Source organism: Callospermophilus lateralis, chromosome 17 (assembly GCF_048772815.1).
Source record: "Callospermophilus lateralis isolate mCalLat2 chromosome 17, mCalLat2.hap1, whole genome shotgun sequence".
NCBI lineage: Eukaryota > Metazoa > Chordata > Mammalia > Rodentia > Sciuridae > Callospermophilus > Callospermophilus lateralis.
Window position 1 is genome coordinate 21,473,945 of NC_135321.1, and position 13,341 is coordinate 21,487,285.

The 13,341-nt window shown below is 35.5% G+C and overlaps 1 protein-coding gene and 1 non-coding gene across 2 annotated transcripts in view; both read right to left on the bottom strand.

The window, feature by feature from the left end:
- Dcc (DCC netrin 1 receptor) overlaps window positions 1-13,341 on the bottom strand; it is a 1,060,049-nt gene that overhangs the window by 898,498 nt on the left and 148,210 nt on the right. The window lies entirely within an intron of this gene.
- On the bottom strand, window positions 6,438-6,513 carry Trnaa-agc (transfer RNA alanine (anticodon AGC)). Its single transcript has one exon. It is a non-coding gene; the product is annotated as a tRNA-Ala (tRNA).

Below are 13,341 nucleotides of genomic sequence, written 5' to 3' on the forward strand. Positions count from 1 at the left end.
TTTTCTTATGATTGTTTTTTTGCTTCATTTTATTTCTCTTAGTTTCCCAACTATGTCATTAGCTTCCTAAAATTTGGGAATTTCTATCCCAACCTGTGTAGAAAATAAGTTTGCAGAAAGAATATATTGAATAAGATTGAGGACTGAGGTTTTTTTTTAATTTTGGGTCGATTATTCATTTATTTCCTAATTATTCCCACAAATATTTATGGGATGCACCCTTAACTCTGCATTGCCTATAGAAATATTATTAGGATGAAGGATTGAACCTCAGCTGTTAACCTCTCTTTGGTCAACATAGAATTAAAAAAAAACTAGTTTATTAATAAATAATCCATGGGGGGAAACACTTTCCCATTTTGGTTTAGTTTTGAAATCGTGACAAGTTTCTCAAAACAGTATAAATATAGATTCCTGAATTACTTCCCCAGACTGAAAATAACATCACAGTTTTAGATGTGCTTGTGAGTTACTATCTTCATGGTTTTTAGAGAATGGCTTAAATGTTAATTGCTTTTGTGCTAATTGTTTGCAAAAAGTAATGCTTTGTTGTCTTGTTTACTGTTGTGTTAGCAATACCTATGTATGCCTTGTCCAGTCAACTGCCAAACGACACTGTGGACTTCTGGACTTCTTTGATGCTGAATCCCCTTAACTGTCTGTACTCCCCACCACACCCAGAAAACAAGGACTATCGGTTACTTCCCCCAACTTTGCCCTCTTTCAGCAGGAAGCAGTTTGAAGGTATTGTCACCCATATTTCCATAGAAATGAAATGTATAAATTGACAGTAGAGAAATGTAATCATGATCCACTTTATTCTTTGAATATAGACCTGATGCTCAGCCACTGCACCTTATTTTTAAAATGGATATTTTTCTTTCTCTTCCTCTCTCCCTACTCCTCCCTAATCTCTTGCCTTCCCTAATCTCAAGGGAAACAACATTACCTGTCTTCCCGATTTTAGGCAGATTTATCTGTCCTTGAATACACACCTACCATAGGAAAGGAAAAAATCCATACTTTGAGGATGATATCAGAAGTTCTCAGAAATGACTGTCTCCCAAATTAACAAGTGAATTACAACTCCAACAGAGAACATATGGAATGCAGTCTTTGAGTCACCTCTTTAAAAGCTCCCTGTTCCTGCTAATGGGCAGAAGCACAGCCTTTGGAATAATAGAAGTCCCTGTGTTTCTCCTTTGCTAGTTAAGCAATAAACCCTTTTTCTTTTTCTTTTTCTTTTAAAAAAAAAACACACACACACACACACAGTTTTAACATAATTATCACTAGGAGCAAAATCAAACAGATAAAGAATTGTACCAGCACATAGGCTTTAGCTCAGAATAAATGCTTGTGTCGCCCTGCCTAAAAAGCAGTATGATTAAGTTCTCACCCCCAATCTAATGGTTTTTGGAGATGCATCCTTTGGGAGGTAATCAGGGTTTGATGATGTCATAGGAAGGGCTATGTTGAGGAAAGATTGTCTGTGCACCACAGTAAGAAGGTGGTGACTACAGTTGAAACCACCTAGTCAATAGTGCTTTGTCATGGTAGCACAAGCTAAGAGAGCCTTAACACCATTCAAAAGGCAGGCTGGGGGGGTTTATTGTGAATCTCAATTAAATCTATTTCACACCTAGGTTGACATATGAAGGAACTGGGTTTCTTCAAAAATATTTCACTAATTTATACTTACCACAAAAGATTAACTCATTAAAGTCTCAAAAATATTGAATAAACATAGCATGATTTTTTTTTTTCAAAGTCAGAGCAAATGACTGCCCATGTGTGAAGATACACGTGGAAACTGGAGAAAATAGGAGATTGCCTTGGAGTCAAACTAAGTACTTCAACAGAACTTTTGGCCTTAGATATACCACGGTATCTATTTCTGTCCTGAACAATTCCTCCTTTTCCTTAAACCTTCTCTTTACAGTTGCATAATTAAACAAATCTCAAATCACTTGTTAAAAAATATATGTAGTGATTTCTAAGTGTGCATGTACTGCCAAATTATTCATTCACAGAGTTGACCACAGCCATGCAACTTGTCCATGGAGGTACCACCAACTAAATAAACCAAACACAAACTATTATTTCACTGGTTTTTTAAAACAGAGTATTATAAAGTGGAAAGATCATTTTAATTTTCAGATCCTTTAAATGTTATTAAATTCTAAATGAAGCAATGATTGCCAATAGTCCCCAAATAAGAAATAACACATCAAAATAGGACAAAAAAAAATAGTTTGAACCTAACCTATCATACTGTAATTATCATAGGAGCAAAACCATACAGAAAAAGACCTGAATCAGCAGGTAGGCTACCCCACCCCCAAAATCAGAGATGATAGAAAGAGTTTACTAAAGCATTGCCTTCCCACAAATTTCTTCTCCAGGGTCATTATCCATCAAGGTAGAAGTCTCCAGAAAACTCTACCATTAGTATCACTCCATTTACTGATCAACAATAGTTTCCACTGAGCAAAGATGAAAATGTGTACATATTACCTGAGACGATTCTGTTGGGAGGATGGGTGTAGACACAGGAGAAAATGTTCTTTAGACATATTAGCATAGATTTATTAACTACAGTAGCAACCACTTATGCTGCAGCTGGACAAATCTCTTGATGATTCAGAAATCACCTCTCCGCCCTAGGTGCTTATTGGGATACCATGGAGCTGCCACTATGGAGGGCAGCATGGAGGAAATGCTTTGGAGGGCTCTGGTACCAAACAGTTTGCAGCAGTGGCTTAGGAAATGACCCTTAGGGACTGGTGCTTTGGATAAAGGCAAATTAATGCCGCTTCAGCCTTGCAAATTCCTCTCTGTTTCCAGGATTATTCTGATTTCTTCGTGTAAAACACTAGACATTAAACAAGGAAGCTTTCACTGTTGAGGTAGAACTGGAGGAGAAGACGAGAGAGGGGAGAATGCCCCAGGCATTTTCTTCCCTGTTTTCCTGTCCATCTAGGCTGTCACCCTATTTCCTTGCTCAAACACTTCTGTCCATCATAGTTCATGGAAAATTCTAATTCTCCAAGCAATTTCTACTCAACTGCCAGGCATCCCCCTCCCAGTCTCTATGGCAATTAGCCTGATGTCAGCCATCCTCCTTTCGACATCATTTAGTCGTGGCATGATAACAGCTTTATAAACCTACAAGAAACCTTCTCTAGAGACAGAAGATTACTACACAGAGGCCAATGTAATCGGATCCTCTCTATTCTTCTATTTTTGCTCTATCTGATCCTTTCCTACTTGTCCCCATTCCATCATCTGCTCAGGTCTCATTACAACTTGCCCAGACATTCTAAATTGTAAAGTTAGTGTAGATGATCTTGCTTCTATACGTTTACAATTGTGTCTTTTTCTTATCAGCAAAATCTGCACACAAGCATCCACTCCTGCCTACTCCTATCAGCTTCTCTTTAAAAATTAATAGAAATTAAAAGATCCTCACTGCACTGCAGTCCACACATAACAAACAAGTCCCCTCTTTGGGGCATGTAACACTTGATGAGCAGACACCAGGCACAGGAAGCAGAAAACCTGGAAAGCTGCAGACTGAACCTCAGGCAGGCAGGAGCTCATACAGGGTCAGACCCCATCTGGCAAGTACTTTATCAGACTCTCCCACACAGTGCCTGTTTCAAAGGTATGTGGAGCTAATAAATAGGAAAGTTGTCATTCAGAAAGATCTAATTATCTGAAGAGGAAGACTTTCCACATACTGTTAACAGCATGGATAAAACCAGCCACAAAGCCGGTATATTCCATGATCCTACCGATAGGTGGTCCACGTAGCAAGCCACACAGTGTTGAAGTCTGGGCAGCAGTTCTCCAGAAACGGAGATGGAAGAGGAGCCACGAGGGAGTCTGCCATGTGCTGCTCATATTCTGTGTCTTGATCTGGGGGGTTTATTACCAATGTGTTCATTTTGAAATGTCATTCATCTGTTTATGACATGTACCTCGTTCTATGTGTTATACTTCAAAGACACACTTACTCCTTGCAGCACATGCTGCTAAGTCCCTTCAAAACCAACATATATTATTAATCTTTAAACCAGGAGTTTCTGAAGTGGAAACCACTGGAGCTATGGAAGAAGATCCTTTGGTGTTCAAGAAAAAAACAAAAATGTTGGAATTTTCTTATAATAATTGTATCTGAAAAGGATGTAAAAAAAATATTTAACTCTACAAATGTCTAAATCACAGGTCATTTCTGCTACCCTTTTTCTGTCCAAAATTAGAAGTGTTACTGACCAGTTCCAACATCTCAAGGAGCCCTCCAGGTGCCCTTTGATTTTTTTTGTACTGGGAATTAAACCCAGGGGCACTCAAACACTGAGCCATATCCCCAGCCATTTTTGTATTTTATTTAGAGACAGACTCTCACTGAGTTGCTTAGCGCCTCACTGTTGCTGACCCTGGCTTTGAACTCATCATCCTCCTGCCTCAGTCTCCCCAGCCCTTGGGCTTACAGGCTTGCACTCCTGTGCTTCGCTCCTGGTATCCTTCAATAAGAGCACTTCCCATTGCCTCCTATCCCCAATCCTCAACAACCACAAATCTTTCTCCATTTCTATTATATCATTGCTTCAAAAAAGTTATATAAGTGGAATCGTACGCATGTGACCATTTTGGATAAACTTGCCTAACATAAATTCCTAGAGATTCATCTAAGTTAACGATTCCTCTTTATTTCTGAGTAGTATTCTACAGTGTGTAGGAATAAAGTTTGTTTAAGTGACACTTGATGAATGACATTTAGTCTCCTTCAGAATGGTCAGCTAGAATGGAATTTAACCTCTATCTCTCACCCTGCACAAAACTCAACTCAAAGGAGTTCAAGGACCTGGGTATTAGACCAATGACTTCATATCTAATAGAGGAATATGTAGGCCCAATCCTCCATCATATTGGCTTAGGAACCAAATTCCTCAACACAACTCCTAAAGTGCAAGAAGTAAAACCAAGAATCAATACATAGGATGGTATCATACTAAAAAGCTTCTTAACAGCAAAGGAAATAATCAAGAACATGAAGAGAGAGGCTACCAAATGGGAGAAAATTTTTGCTACCTGCACTCAAATAGAACATTAATCCCCAGGATATTTAAAAAAAAAAAAAAAACAAACAAACAAACAAAAAAAAACTCAAAGAACTTAACACCAAAAAAAAAAAAAAAACAAAAAACAATCTAACCCAATCAATAAATGGGAAAGGAACTGGATAATTCACAGAAGAAGAAATACAAATGGTCAACAAATACATGAAAAAATATTCTACATTTCAAGCAATTAGAGAAAACTACACTGAGATTCTATTTCACGCCAGTCAGAATGGCAATTATCAAGAATATAAGCACACAAGAATAAATAGAGAAAATGTGTGTATATACCACATTTTCTCTTTGTCAAATGCCATCATGTCATTCTTCTTTATGGCTGAGTAATATTCCATTCTGTGAATGAAATGATGGCATCTATTGGTACATGGATGGAACTGGATATTATCATAATAAGTGAAATAAGTCACTTCTAAGAAGCCAAATATTGTATAGTCTCTCTGATATACAGATGCTGACTCATGATAAGAGGTGGGGAGGGAAGAATAGAAATTCATTGGATTTGACAAAGGGGAATGAAAGGAAGGAAGGAGGATGGGAATAGGAAAGTGAGTAGTATGAATTAGACATTAGTTTCCAAGGTTCATATATGATTAAATGACCAGTGTAACTTCACATCTTACTCAACCATAAGAATAAATGAAAAAGTTATACTCTGTGTATGTATGTCAAAATACACTCTGCTCTCAAGTACACCTAAAAAGAAAGAATAAAAAAATAAAAATAGTCTGCCATAAATAGAATTGCTATGAACATTTATGAGTACGTTCTTCTGTGAACATGAATTTTCATTCCTCTAAGATAAATGCCCAGTAGGGCAAGAGTTGAAAAGCTATACACAGGGAGAAAAATATTTTCAAAATATATCTCTGAAAAAAGAGCAAGCATTTATAACATGTAAGGAAGTCTCAGAAATTGCATAGTAAAAACAATGAACCAAAGAAATGTAAAGACTACATAGATGGCAAGTTTGTACAAAGAAAAGGTAAACACTTTGTATATTATTTAAATACTGTATAATACAGTATTTATATGTTTTGCTTTTAACAAACTGTCCAACTGCTTTCCACAGTGGCTGTACCATCTTACATCCCCACCACCAATATATGATTTTTTTCTCTGCAGCTTCATGAGCACTTTTTGCTCTTGTTATTCCCTATCACAATCATTCTCTTAGTTTTGTAGCCATATGACATTGTGGTTGCAGTTTGTATTTCCCTAATGATTAAAAATATCAAACACCTTTATATATATGTTGTAGGTGGACACAATATCTTTATTTTGTTTATGTGGTGCTGAGGGCTGAGGATCGAACCCAGTGCCTCTTGCATGCTAGGCAAGCGCTCTGCCACTGAGCCACAACCCCAGCCCTCAAACACCTTTTATGTACACACTTTCCGATGTATATCCTTTTCATTTCTTTAGTCCTTTGTTCATTTTTACTCTACAATTTGATAATTTATTACATAATCTACATTCTTACCCTTTTTCAAAGACATGTTTTAAAAATATTTTCTTCCTGCCTGTAGATTTTCTACTCTTCATAGGGTCTTTTGCCAAGCTAAAGCTTTTGATTATGATATTATCTAATTGTTCAAAATTTCTTTTTATGGAGTTTTCTTCTGGTATATGAGAATACTTGATTTAAACCCTAAATCACAGAGATCTTTATCCTACATATTTTCTCTTGACATAAATGAGTCTATTTAGAGTTCATTTTTTAAATTTTAAATTGCAGTTCAATTTTTATTTTTGACTATGGATATACATTGTGCCAACATCACTTATGGATAAAACTTTCATTCTTCTATTGAATTTGCTGAAGGCCCTTGTTACTAACAGGTTAAGAATATCCTGTGGGCTTATTCTGGGTTCTCTATTCTGTTACATGGTTCTGTGTGTCTATCTTTCCATCAATACCCCAGTGTCTTGAATTCTTGTGTATAATTTCATGAGAGACACTGACTGTGATTTTCATTCATTACTAGATTTGTCTGAGATTTGTTATAAAGATAATACTAGTCTCATGAAATGTGCTGGAAAAAAATCTCTTCTCTTCTGTTTTCTGGAAAATACTAAGTATGTGGTTTATGTTTTATGAGATATTAGTATATAATAAAATGCATACAGATTAGAGGTTGATATACTAAAGTGTAGATTCTCTAAACATTGCAACGTTGCTACTTATTTTTTATCAAACTACTTTTTTATATTGCTTTGGTCTCTTAACTTCTCATTTTACTGATAGTGAATCCATCACATTTGAATTTCTATTATGCTTGGAAAATTTGAAAGGTATATTGAAAATTATAGTGAACTGATAACATTTGATAAGAAGCAACAGGCTTAAAAGACAAAGTTTTGCAGCTCACATTTTAAGAAGACACAACAATCTCATGCATACAAATAACTCAGTGATTCTCCATGGAGGGAAAGATTTCTGCCTCAAATGTAGACATTTTTGGTTGTCTGGGGTGTCTGTGCTAATGGAATCTAAAAGGTAAAAACCAGAGATAGTGTTAAACGTTCTACAGTGTGCAAGATCTCACCCCATAAGAAAATATTATATGGCCCAAAATATCAATAATTCTGAAGTTTAAAAACTCTGTTCAGAGCAATGCTGAATGTTTCAATAAATTTCAAAGTATAACTTTATTTTTGTCTCTCTCTATATATACACACATGTGCCTATGTGCATATATATGCATCCATATATGTACATGTGTATAATACTGCATATGTTCAATATATGTATGTATAAATTCACAAATTCTATTAGAGATTAATAAAATTATATAGCTATGACAAGAGTTCAACTTGGAAAAAAATTTGTTTAACAATCTTGTAGCAGTAAGTAAAAGTAAAAAAAAAACTAAAGTAATAGGAACAGATGACACCTACAGAATGTGAAAGAAAAATACTGTGAATAAAATATGACATGATGGAAATGTGTCCTTTAGGTTACTTCCTGCAGTCTTGACCTGCTGCAGCACTTCTGTGTTAATCAAAATGAAACAAATCTCTAAGGCTTTTTGCTGGGCCTTTGCAGAATGTGAGTGAGACGTTATCAGGAAACGTACACAGGGTCCGCCATTCGCCTTGGGTCTGGTCTGATAACCTGAACACCATGCAGTCTGTTAGAAAGAGCCTCAATTCTTGATCATAAGAGCCAGGAGTCCTAGGTTTGGTTCCAACTGTCACTTACTAGCTATAGATCATGTTTCTTCTTCAATAAAATGCATGGATGTGAGCATTCAACAAATGTAATTTTACATCATACCTGCCTGTCTTTGAGTTGGGAAAAGAATATTTATGTTATAGGTTTGTTTGAAGAGCAAATAATAATATGATGATGCTTAATATAAGCAAGGAACAATTCTAAAAGCTTTATACAGATATCAACTCATAAAGCTCTTTGACATACGTACTAATACTAGTATTAACCCCAATTGGTAGAGGAGGAAACTGAATCACAGATATCACATAATAGGTTCCACCATCTTATTGCTCATCAGTGATGGATCTGGGTTAAAAATCAGAAAATTTTGTCCCAGAGTCTGAGAAACCACACTGACAAGTACCAGAGCAACAGGTGAACATTAGTTGTCAGTGTTGAGCTTTGTTAGAAATAGCAAAACCAAACCATCCAGACATCCGTTACTGTCCCTCCTCACCAAGCTGCCATAGCTTCTTCTCTGGGTGACTACAAAAGCCTCGCACCCATTCATTCCTGCTTCCATCTTTTTCCTTCTATAGTCTTTCAACCCAGAACAATAAGATCATCTCTTCCAGGAATCACAAAAAAAATCACAAGGCTACATGGTTCTGTACCTTCTGCTCTTGGCTTCCTCTCCATTCTCTACCTTGGCCACAGAGGCCTTCCTGAGATTCCTGGAATAAATAAAAAATATACCTACTTCTGGAAAGTATATTTTAAGCTGATAGGTGTACTTACTCTTTTGTGCCTCATCCTGAGCACTTTTCTTCCAGGTCACCCAGAAAACCCCATTCAAAGCAGTAGCCTCTACCAACTCCCTTTTGCATCACTTTAATATTTTTTAAATGCTTTGACATTGTGCATTAGACATTAATTACTTACTGTCTGTATCCTTCCCTGGAATGGAAGCTCCGTGAGGACAGAGCTTCCTTATATGGCACTGAATCCTCAGTGCCTGCAGTTTTTATCTGGCACCTATGTAGTGACTATTCAATGGAGAAAATTAAAAAAAAAAAAAACCTTTTTAAAACATGACAGCTTAAAAATTTTAAAACCTAATCACACCTGTGTATCAAATTTAAAACCCAAAAGGGTTTTGGTATGGCCCCAAACCAACTAAAACAGAGCAAAGTAAGAACATCAGCAGGTGAGAAGTTTTACCAACATGGGCCTATGAAGATGTAATCATGTGATTAGGTGGAGGAGGAAGGAAGGCAGGAAAAAATGGCAAATTTGTAAGTAACATTAGATAAAATCATTTCCTCAGTAAAAAAAAAAAAATTAAAAAAAAAACAATAGCTAATGAAGAAGTCTAAATAAAAGTGAGGGTGAAAAGAACAGATAGAAAACATGCCACAGCCTTTCAATACCTTCATGGTATTTATCTTAAGAAATTCAGGAGACATGGGTGCAGTGGCACATGCCTATAATCCCAGGAACTCATGTGGCTGAGGTAAGAAGATGGCAAGTTTGAGCCAGCCTGAGCAACTTACAAAAACCTGTCTTAAAATTACAAACTAAAATAAAAAAGAATGGGGATGCCACTTAGTAGTAGAACTCTTGCATAGCATGCTTGAGAACCTGAGCTCAATTTCTCAAAAAAAAAAAAAAAAAAAAAAAAAGGAAAAGGAAGAAGAAGAAATTGAGAACATGGAACAGAAGGAAAGATACTATGTTACCATGGAAAAATCAGCCCTAAAATAGAGAGTCTCTATAATCTGATCTGGTGCAATCACATTTTATACCTAAATAAGTCATTTAATATGGATGAGTCTCAGTGTATTCACATGTGAGAATAAAATGAGGTCAGATTAAAATTTAGATGAACTAAATTTTCACAGTGGTGATTCCCAACCTCAGTACCATTGACATTTGGGGTTGGATAATTCTTCATTGTGCAGCTGTTTTGTTCATTGTAGGAGATACAACTCTAGCCTCTAACTATGAGATGTCAGTGCCATCCATCTGACCTCCAAATAGTATCTGTAGACATTGCCAAAGGTTCTCCAGGGCATACAATAACCTTCCTGGTCCACTGAAGATCATGCATCATACTTTGGAGGAATTCTTTTGGTTTCCACATTCAGCATGCTCCAGAGAAGCAATGGAATCATTTTCTTCTCTTTTTCCAAATTAATTTCCAGGGTTTCTGACTATATTGTTCTCCCTATCAAACAGATTATGAGATCTCTTTCTAAGCTCTCTCTTTAGACCTTGTCTGCAGTATTCACCTTAGGAATCAGTATTTACAGCTTACCCTACAACTGTGCAAGGAAAGTGAATTCCATCATTTCAGTCACCATCATCAGAACCTAATCTAATTTGTAGTCAAATCAGAGTATTCCAATACATTCCTATATACAATATTCTAATGGAATATATAATATGAGCCACAAATAAAAATGAATATGTAATATGAGCCAGAGATGTAATTTTAAGTTTTGGAGTTGCCACATTGACAAACGAAAAAAAAAATGAAAATTTCTATTTTAACACACCCACAATATTTTTAGTTTAACACCTGCCAATATTGAAACTGTATTAATGAGCTATTTCACTAATCTCTCATTATTGATGAGTCTTTTTCATGTCAGTGTACATTTTAAACTTAAGCACATCTCAATTCAGACACCAAATTCCTCATTGGATGTATAATTGATCTGTATTTAGATTTTATAAAATTAACAGTTGGAAAAAATAGACTCACATGTTCAAGTTACTCCTAAACCTACTTTAAAAACTCTTTGTAATAACTGAATTGAGTATTAACTTTTGAATTAAATTAAAATTAAAGTTCAACAAATCTGAAGATTAGTTTCTCAGCCAGTCACACTGGTCCCATCTGGGTGCTCAACAGCCACATGTATTAGATCAGGCAGATCTGGATGCAATCTCTGCTGAAGCAACATGCTTAAACATTTCATGGTTAACTCTGCACAGTACCATTTTATATGTTTGAACATTTCTCTTTTCAAACATTCTGAAAAAATTCCATGCATTAGTATTCTAGGATTAGGTCTTTCTTTTTCACTGTTTTCAGTTTTTAATTACACCATTTCTAAATCTTAACATTTCCTGAATAAAACCCCCAATCATTTACAGCCACTTTCCATATGGAATCACTTTCTATCGGCAGTCAATTGAGTTACTGTTCTCTGGATCTTCTCCAGCTTTTTCCATCTCCTTTGTTTGATTTATTGATCAAATTTGAAAACAATATAGGAGGTGTGATCCAACATTCATTGAATATAAAAACATGCTGTATAATCTGAAATTGTAAATACATAAAGATAGGGTTTTTTTTTTCCTTCCTACAAACTGGAATTCTAAATCATTTTCAGCTTTTTAGGAGAATCAGGTGTGTAGTAGTAATGATAAAATGTGATTATCATTAGTGATTTCCCCACTCCACATTTGAGACTGACTAAATCAAGGCAAAGAAACCTTAAAATTAACATGAATTTCTAATTGGTGAAACAGTGTCACAAGAGTAAAATAACAGAAAACTGGATGATCCCCTTTTCTAACACAAAAGAGCCATCTAAAAATAGAGGCCCTTAGAGTTTAGGATGAAGTATTATTTTCTAGTAGCCCAAGCAGATCTAAAAGGAAGAAAAAAATTAATTTTTTAATAGATGGACATGATACCTTTACTTTTATTTATTTAATTTTATGCAATGCTGAGGATTGAACCCAGTCCCTCACATGTGCTAGGCAAGTACTCTACCACTGAGCTATAACCATAGCCCGATAAAATATTTTAATGAAGAAAGATGCTCTGTGGACTTATTTTCCTCAAGAATTAGGGTAGTTTTAAATTTTAGTTTTATTTATTTGGCAGAATAATGAGAAAATCTAGCTGGAAACATATTGATGAGAAAAGACATACCTGGGTGGATTTCACGTCTGTAACCCTTGCTGGAAACTTAGGAGATCTCATAGTTTACTCCCACTCACCTTGCTAAATTTACAATTTGGCAACTGATAGGTTAGGTGTTGAATTTTTTTTTAAGAGAAGTTGCTCTCACATTGGAAGTTTCCTTATAGGACTGTCTCTGATATAGCTCCAACCATTGTGCTGTTCAATCTCTCACCTATGAGGTGCATATTAAGAATGCAAATGCTTAATCTGTTCATGGTCAAAGCTTTTTAAACACAAGCCTTCAGTAAAATCAGTTCTATATTAATATACTGGATAGTTAATGATGAGTACCGTGTTAATGTATTTGACTCTGAGAAATTTGAAATGATTAGAAAAATAACATCTTAGTCCTGTTCACGAGACTTTGATTCATTTGACAGAAATTAATTAGTTCAACCTGATTGGCTCAGTTTAATAATGACAATAATGGAAAGCCAAATACTGAAGCCCAACAGAGAATAAGACTCCTTGGAAAGGATATGAGATTCCTATTAGATGCTGAGGGATTAGCATCTTATCTCAAGTTAACAAACAGCCTTGGTATATTAGTCTTTTTAACTACTTGGTATCCGGTTTGTGTCTTGCAATATTATCTTTGGATTGATTCCAAGGCTCACTTCTAGAAGTTCTTTTTATGTCTACCTCCCCTCTTGAATCAATATAATCCATCACCAATTTGAACTTTAAATGCAATTATCTAAAATATCAATGATACTCCCATAATGGCTGTCACTTTAAATTCCCCATATACTTTATTGTTAATAATCATTCCTTAAAAATTTTACTGAAATGGAGGAATAATTGTATCTATGACCAGCAGTGACAGTAGAGATGATAAAATAGCAATATCTAGTAATTATGGTTTCATTAATAGGAATGCTGAATATATATTCCTTGGTAAGAAGACATAGTCTATTTCCACAGAGAAGGGTGTGGGGAGACAAAGGGAGGAAGAGCTTTTATATACATTAAGTATTTAACATGTTAAATGTAGATTGTTAAGAGGAAATCACACAACATGCATTGTAGTGACTTATGCTGCAGTGACATAGGCAAAT